The sequence below is a fragment of the Ambystoma mexicanum genome, chromosome 1p, assembly GCF_040938575.1.
Source record: "Ambystoma mexicanum isolate Mex_15411 chromosome 1p, UKY_AmexF1_1, whole genome shotgun sequence".
Lineage (NCBI taxonomy): Eukaryota > Metazoa > Chordata > Amphibia > Caudata > Ambystomatidae > Ambystoma > Ambystoma mexicanum.
Window position 1 is genome coordinate 673341183 of NC_090921.1, and position 9412 is coordinate 673350594.

A 9412-nucleotide genomic window follows, 5' to 3' on the forward strand; every position below is an offset into this window, starting at 1 on the left:
GAACTCCAGTGCCCACGGGGTTCTGGCCTCGCTTGTACTTTTATCTTCCACTTCAACCGTGTTAAACAAGTTCGTGTAATGTTTTACCCAAGTTTCTTGAAGAATTGGAGATGCTTGCAATGCTACTTGTGGGGTGGCAAGATTGTTAATTACATGCCAAAATTCAGCTGAGTTGTTGTTCTTAAGAAGACGAATCATCTCTTCAGAGTCATTCTGCAAGATTATAGCATAATGATTTTTTCTCCAGTTTCTATATTTTTGTGTTATACGTTTTTTAGCTGCATAGTATAACTCTTTGTTTCCTCTTGGTATCATCCTTAATTCTTTGTGTAAAGTTCGTTTTTGTTGCAACACCTGTAGATCAAACTTGTGTTTATGCTGTATTTTATGTTGTTTAAGGCCTTGTTTGGGTTCCACAAATTGACTCACCAACAAGTGTTGATATTCAGTCTCACCAGGAGTGTCCTCCAAAGCAGATGTTACCAAATTTATGTCTTTTGTTTTGAAGTTGAGACGAATTCTTCCAGATCGGTACGTAGTGTCGTGAAGCCATAATTGTTGGGATGGCTGACTGTAGGCGTTGAACGACATCTTTAGCATGTCGTGATCGCTGTGTTTCATTTTAGTGATCTCGAGCCGATGTACTTTGGCTGCAGGATCTTCAGACACGAAAAGATAGTCTATAATTGAGGATTGGTTTTCACGTCTCCATGTGGGATGTGCCGGAATATCACTCGGTGTATTCCCATTCAAAAGTGTAAGGTTTCTCAAGTTCATTTCGTTCATCCAGAGATATCCTGTTTTTTCATTGGTCTTATAAGTCAAGGAATTTGTTTTTGACACAGTGTTCAGATTCAAGCAGTCTATATTAAGATCACCACAAAGAAGAATCGATGGTCTGCTTGAGTTTTCCATTATATTGTCCAGTATAGAGGTCACCTGATCTATGAACTTAACAACGCCAGTTGTAGTGTGATTCCAATAAAGATTGATTATGTACATGGACTCTGATTTGTCGAGGGTGGTAAAACTCACTTTGGCGATTTGTATGTATGGTGAAACATTTTCTGTCTCAGTGATTCTGAGTCCATGATCTTTTTTGACCGCTATCAAAAGGCCAGACATCGGCCTACCTTTGGGTGGTTTGACCGCTGGATTTACCACTATCTCAAAAGCGGGCGACAGCGGGCAGGTTGTCAGCCAAGTTTCTTGTAAACAAATCATGTCTAGATTATTCATCCAAGGGGAATTGAATAAATGAACAAAACCCTGTGTGTTCCAAGATCCAAAATTAAGGAACTGAGACGAACTCCGATTTAAACATTAATCATGGTTTTTGTTGTTTAGGTTTGCAGCCAACCATGCCCAATTTCCATTTTCTGCATCATTCTTTTGAGTAGACCTGATATTTTTGTTCAGACCTTCAACAGTTATTTGAATTTGGTCATTTATGTGGAACTGAGTTACTTCTGTGTCCTTGAGTTTAGCCTCAGTTCTAGTTGCTGTCCTAGGTTCCATGTCTTTATATTCTTTGAATTTTGTACTCAAAGTTATTGTTTTCTTTAAATTTTTCTGGCTTTTCTCAAACATATTGTTTGAAGAAGACTCAGGAATTTTGTCGACTTGGCTATGTGGATATAAATCAAAACCTAGGGACAGAAGTGCCGGTACCGCGTCCAACAGTATCTCTCAAATAATTTTGGATGCTAGGTGCAGAGTCACCGTGTCGTTTCTTTCTTCACAGTGAAACTCCACTATTTTCACGTCATCAGAATTAAGTGTTTGCAAACTCGGTATCAAATGAAATAATTTAGACAGATACTGCTGATTTAAAATCAAGTTATCACAGGAATCAAGTCTTTCCAGAATTAATTTTTCGAATGAAGATTCCTTTTTTGTTATTTTTAATTTTGGCATCATGTTTTTAGGACTTGATTTAGTTTCATCTTTAAGCTTTCCGTGCACAGATTGACATTGATAGGACAAACATCCTAAGCTTGTCGAACCACTTTTTCCAGTTATTGTGGGCATATCGGAGACCTTCACTTGACTGGTATCACAGTCAAAATCCTTCAAACTCTTCGACACCAGCTTAAGTCGCCTTTCGGCCAGTGTTACAAAAGGTGAGTCTGGTTTACCGTTTGCTTCAAAAATCGTGTCAGCAACCTTTTTTGTGGGCGTGTGAGAGTCCTTTGTTTGGCATGTTTCCGGTTCAAGGTCCTTTTTGCTCATAGCCACCAGTTTAAGTCGTCTTTCGGCCATTGTTAGAAATGGTGAATCCCGTTCGTTGTTCAGTTCAGGAGTCATATCAGCAGTATTGACAATAGTACATGTTCGTCGTATCTTTGATGATTTTTGAACCCCTGGTGGAACGTCCGGCCGAGACTTCTCAATATGGCGGCCCGAACTAGTGGCTTCTACTCCTGCGTGTTGTGAGGCTAGGCTCTTGTTCACAAGGTCTAAAGGCTCATCTACAGAGTTTTCTTCATCATCCTCATATGTAGATAGATTTACCAAATCCAGGACATCATCTAGAGTTAGTTCGGGAGAGCTGGTTTTGACATTAATGTTTCCAATTTCTTGCAGAGCATTTGGGTTGGCAAAGTTGGAGGAATTGCATCTCGTACTAGAGACTGTTAAATTTACTGTTTTCAGGTTCCGCAGAAATTTCCTGGAGCCATTTCCGCATCTCATTTTATTGAGCGGTAGATTTTTAGTCTTTTTCTCACAATTAGCAGGCTTCCCAACAGTGGGTGTAGATACTGGCATTGACAGCCGTTTGGATTTTTTGAAGATGTCGTATACTTCCACACTCACAGGGGCTGGCACAGTGTTCAATCTTGTCGATGTTTTACCATCGTTTAAGCCTTTTGGCTGGGGGACAGGTTTACTTCCTGAGGATGATGCCAATTGAGGGTCAGCAATTGCGGGGTTGCATGATTGACTACTAATTTCAACCATCTCATCAAATGTAGCTATCATTTGTAAAGAAGAGTCATTCTCACACACTTTAGACACTGGGACAACACTCTCCTTCTGTAAGTGTGGACCACCAACCCAGGCTGAGTTCTTAACCAAATGAGTCGTTGTAGAAAGGTCCGTACTTATGTTTTGTTTATTGGTGGCAGGAATGGAACTCGTCCAATTTCAGTTTCCTTGCGGTATTGTGGAGTTTGTGGCTGCTACGTTAAGCGCGCAGTCTGTATCGCTCAGCACCTTAGCTGAGGCAGTTGCTTCCAAATTTGTGTTACTCACAGACTTCACAGGGTGCTCTTTAAAAAGTTTTAAAGCTTCACGAGCTACTTCTGCCAACAGTTTTCTGTCCTCATTATTGTTTGCAGTAAAACTGCAGACAGAGTTTAAAATACGGCCAATTTTATCATTTGTAGAGGTTAAGTTAGTTTGATGTTTCGTTTCTTTCCTTTCTAATTCGATTATTTTTGTGTTAAGAAGCGCAGTTAAGGTTGAAAGGTCCTTTATGTTTTCGTTCATCTGCTCATAGAGTTTCAGAAAAGGCGCAAAAGAAATTCCCATAGATGCTATTATTACAGCCTGTAAATCTTTGCAAATGGGTGAATTTCGAGGGTCGTCTTGCTTACTGGTCTTACGTACTTGTTTTGAAGAATTGGAGCGTCTGCAAGATCTAATTTTGGGGTAAAGGCGCTCCATGATCGAAGAATCAGGCGAAGAGGTTTCTGAGACGGAAGTGTTTTGAAAGTGTTGATGTATAACGGCTTTGGAACGTTCAACGTGTTCTGATGAAGAGGACTCTTGACTTATTTGGCCATTGCAAAATGCTGATTTGGAGGTAACTTTTAACTTTTTTACCTGAGAGCAATGAAGCGGTGATAAGCTGTCTGTGTTAGTCCAACTGCGTTTTGCTCCCACGGTAACTCTACGTATAGCGTTTTGCGAGTCGCTTTGAGACACTTTTTGCATCACATGTCCTGGCCGTTCGTTTGTGGATGCCTTACGTTCTTGGGTCAGTATTTCGACATGTCGGTTTTGTTGGATTTTAGTCATTAGTGCTAGGTCAGTGATTAGCTTGTTAGCAATATCTAATCAATGTCTACAGATCCCCGATCCCTGTGTGGTAAGTACCTCATTGTGAAATTCAGAGTTAGGTAGTGCAGAGAGAGTTGGTACCTCTCTGGTCGGACCATCTCTTTGAGGAACTTCAACACATGAGGTGTTTGATGTTGTTGTCATTAATTAGACCGGCACATCGCTGCCAAGAGAGCCGTCGTGATTAAATAAGGCTACAGCATCTATAGACGTACAACAAGAAGGTAGTGGGCTCAAAGTGACACAATCCATTCCGTCACTACCGACCATGGTCTCAGAGTTAATGTATGTTTCACTAGATTTGCTGTTACAGTTGTCTATATCCATGAGGTTAATTACACCTATCTCAACGGTGTTAATGTCCGCAGAACACAGTACGTTCAAACGACTTCCATCATTTCCGCTGTGTTTTTCAATGCGGACATCAACCGGCGTTGACACAAGAGCCTCTTCTGTGAGATCAAACACTAAGTTTGTCGTTGGACCATGGTTAACGTGATGGGCGGTTTCCGCAGAGCTTTCTAAACAGACTGACCCTATAGTGGGGTTACTACTGTTAGTTAGTTTGAGTGGTGGACACTGCTCAAAAGCCTTGTGCGCAGACGAGCCATATGCAGATTCAACATTTGTTGCGACATTGTTAGCATCAACCTCGACAGTGGGGCTGATGGCATCACCTGTCTCAGTGATAACTTGCGTGCTAAATGTACTTACAAGTGCTGAGTTGCGGTCCCCGCAGAGAGCTGCATCCATCTTCTCGGAGACGGGGTGTACGTCCATAGAAATCCATTTCTTGGTTTGTGCGCGAGTCTTAACAAGGTGCATGAACGTCGGTGTTACAGGAACAGTTTGTGCTAAAGACTCAGCGTTCATCAGGGCAGCAGCAGCCGTAATGTTTAACTCGAACAGCAGACGGCACCTTCAACCGCCTTCACCGCAGACCACACAGAACAGCAAAACAGCACAGTGCTCGCCCTTTCGCCGAGGGCTTACGCCGCAAGGGCGTAGAGGCGGCTCTTTTAAAGTCAGCTGATCCTGTTGCTGACTTAAAGGCACACGCACCTCCAAAAGTATTTTCGTAGTTCAAACGCACCCTTTTTCAGACGCTCTCGGCAGCTAGAACAGGGCATGGGGAAGGAATTCCCAATGAGTTCCACAGCACACGAATCACCAGCAAAACATCACAGTGCTCGCCCTTTCGCTGAGGGCTTGCGCCGCAAGGGCGTGGAGGCAGCTCTTTTAAAGTCAGCTGATCCTGTTGCTGACTTAAAGGCACACGCACCTCCAAAAGTATTTTCGTAGTTCAAACACACCCTTTTTCAGACGCCCTCGGCAGCTAGAACAGGGCACGGGGAAGGAATTCCCAATGAGTTCCACAGCACACGAATCACCAGCAAAACAGCACAGTGCTCACCCTTTCGCTGAGGGCTTACGCCGCAAGGGCGTGGAGGCCGCTCTTTTAAAGTCAGCTGATCCTGTTGCTGACTTAAAGGCACACGCACCTTCAAAAGTATTTTTGTAGTTCAAACACACCCTTTTTCAGACGTCCTCAGCAGCTAGAACAGGGCACGGGGAAGGAATTCCCAATGAGTTCCACAGCACACGAATCACCAGCAAAACAGCACAGTGCTCGCCCTTTCGCCGAGGGCTTACCAGATCTTAAACCTTTCCATACTATAAGGCAGGAGTGCACATACATAGCATTCCTCCCCTGAGGTTCTTTTTCCTACCTCTTTCATGTGTTGATACCACATGTTATTCCACAAATGTGCTGTACTAGCTAGGTAGTCATTCAAATCATGTTCATTCTCCCTTGCACTTCTCTTAGGTCTCTTTCTTGCCCCATGAGCTCTTATGATCCTCTCATGAAGTATATCAGCATAGTTCCTTCTTACTGGAGGAATCATGGGGACATTTGTCAGTGAAATCAGTGTTTTTACATGTGCTACTGGTGTAGGAACAATCACATAGGGCCTTGGCTGTCATATAATCGCTATATCTGTACCTTCCTTCTGCATAGGAAGATACATAGGAACTACTGCTCTCTTTGGACCAACATAATAAACAGTATGTATTGTGAGAAACAGAAGAATAATGATGAATATAATACATGTATTTATTATGTACCAATAGATCCAACTCCAGCAACAGTGGCTTCTCGCACGTCGCTGCCATCTCTCGGCTATTTCAACAGCTATGAATATCTTAAACTTTTCCATACTATAAGGCAGGAGTGCACATACATAACATTCCTCCCCTGAGGTTCTTTTTCCTACCTCTTTCATGTGCTGATAGCACATGTTATTCCCCAAATGTGCTGTACTAGCTAGGTAGTCATTCAAATCATGTTCATCCTTCCTTGCACTTCTCTTAGGTCTCTTTCTTACCCCATGAGCACTTATGATCATCTCATGAAGTATATCAGCATAGTTCCTTCTTACTGGAGGAATCATAGGGACATTTGTCAGTGTAATCAGTGTTTTTACATGTGCTATTGGTGTAGGAACAATCACATAGGGCCTTAGCTGTTGTATAATAAATATATCTGTACCTTCCTTCTGCATAGGAAGATACATAGGAACTACTGCTCTCTTTGGACCAACATAATAAACAGTATGTATTGTGAGAAACAGAAGAATAATGATGAATATAATACATGTATATATTATGTACCAATAGATCCAACTCCAGCAACAATGGCTTCTCGCACATCGCTGCCATCTCTCGTTGTTTGCCACATTATTATTATTGCTATCAATATTTCCCATCTTTCCTGTGATTACTTTTAAGGAAGGAAAATAAACTTTAATCGGGAATGTTATTCAGGTGCACAGGTAGTAGATGAATTTGCATGATGATCACATGTATCAGTCAATTTATTGCAAGTCGATTCCTGGGATCCCTCAGAAATACACAAGTGTTAGTATGTCATCCAACAAGATAAGGATGTTTATGGAGCAGAAAATAAAAGATCATGCCAAGCAGTTTGTGGGCATCTTCATCAGATAGAACCATCTGTACTTTCCATACAAAACTCAGGTAGCTGAAGAATCTGTTCAATAATGGCTGTGAGCAGTCTCCTCACAATAGGCCAATTTTTAGGATCTTGCAGAAACAGGTTAATGTCACTAGTTCTCCCAACCAGCACAGGATATGCATAAAGAATGAAGAGGTAAACATCAAAAATGATCCGCTGAGTGTTGCCATTAGACACCACCATGGGTGCCTCGAAAGAGAAATTTGGTAATAAAGGAGTCTAAAAACTGTTCCCTCTTACAGTCATCGAAAAGGGATTAGAGATTTGGCATTTTTTCTTCTTCAGGATCTCAATGCCTCACAGTCCAATGTTAGCAAACTCCTGTGGCTCAAGAACAATAGCTTTTTCACTCCTTGTTTAGCAGCTACAAAGAGTATCTCGGAAGAACCACAGTCCAATGTACTCTTTATCTGTCTATTTGACAGTCTCTGCGTCCTTCTTCCTTGTCATCAATCTAGTCTGCACGTGCTGAACTTCTTCTCTGTGGCTTGCTTCCGAATCGGGTGGGCTGTGGTGGTCTCTCCATCATAGACTTTTACGTCCCCCAGGTGCATCCATGCGCGTCTCCCTAGTACTTTCACTGCTAATGGAGTAACGTCCTCCACTACGAAAGGGCAATTAAATCTGGGCTTGTGCCAGTTACACGTACAATTCCTAATCAGATTTTTGTCACCTGGAAATAGTCTAGGTATAGGTAATTCCTCAGGTATGGTTGTTGTATGGTCTTCATCTGTGTTCTGATACCGGCACCCCGTTCATTTGACTTGATCTGAAATGACAGTGATACTTGTGGTCATACACATTAAATAAGCATGTAGCTCATTTCCTAACAATTCTGCTGTTGTCTGGGCATCACTTCTAGTCCTCAGTGGAGGAGTGAGAGGCCTACTCATTCGTCTCCCCATAACTAGTTCATGAGGTGTGAGGTGATGGTCAGAGCATGGTTGGTTCCTCAATGCATATAATGCAAGGGGCAGGCAATGCAGCCATCCCTTTTTCAATGTTAACTTTAGTTTGGCTATCCTCTCTTTGAGCAGACTGTTAAGTCTCTCACATATCCCGTTTGCTTGCAAGTGATAAGTAGAAGAAAACGTATGCATAATGCTCAATAATAAACTTATTTGCTCAAAAACCTCATTCACAAAATGTGGGCCATTATCTGATCCTCTGCAAAAAGCTGGATGGACTCACCCAGATAAGTCTGGTGGTATCTCAACTACTCACGTTGTGCTTTTTTATTTTTTTTTATTTTTCAATAACAGTTACTTAGAATTCAATTATTCTCCTGTACAGCCCTTTCTGGAAATCAAAAGTATGCAATCCGTATGGTTTCTTCATGATATAAGTCAATGCTTTTATTCATCCAACATAGGTTGTCTGATAGTAATAATTTAACAGCAGTTACAGTTGCCATTACTCGTGAAAAACAAAGACAGTAAGGTAAACAATTTCCATCCATTGTATTTTGTGGATCCAGGTGTCAAAGGATCTTTATACAGTCTGGTAGCTCCTCCTACGCATATGAAAATGCCTATGAAGGTTCAAAGGTTTGAATAGTAAGCAACTTGAGTGGTGCCCACTTCTACCCTACCTTTCCATTATCTGATCTCAACACCTCACATATTCCCCATTTAGGAAATACTTCTCGGACTATAAATGTTGCAGCGGAAGTGGCGTCAGGGTGTGTGCATGGACCAGCCTCGATCCACCTAGAAAAGGAGCACACCACCGCTATCATGTACGCATATCCATTACAGACCTGCAGCATATCAACATAGTCGATATGTAAATGATGAAAAGGACCATTTGGTCGAGGAATAACTCCTCTGATTGTTCGCAGCGTGTGCCCAGCAGTAAACTTTTGACATACGATGCAATTTACTACATGAAAAGCAACGTGTCTGAACAGGTTTGGTACGAACCAGTCCTCCACAATGGTTGCTGCACGGCTTTATCTAGTGACATGCGCAGATTAGTGTAGCTGTTCCAACGCCAACCTTAATAAGGCTACAGGCATCACCGGTTTACCAGTGCTTTCCTGTCACCACAGTGCCTCGGAAGGGGATAAAGAACACCCCCTCCATGTCCACAGATCTTTCTCATCCTGTGGAGCTCCAACTTAAACTTCCATTAATTGGGTTTTCGACAACTGATTAAAGTTTTCATTCACAATCATCATCACCACCATTCTTCCTTTCACATCAAGCGTATCACAGCTCATTATCTGAGGTGAATATGCAACTCTTTTTGCTTCGTCATCTGCGGCTTGGTTTCTGTGTGAAAAAAAATCAGCTCTTCTAGTGTGCGCTG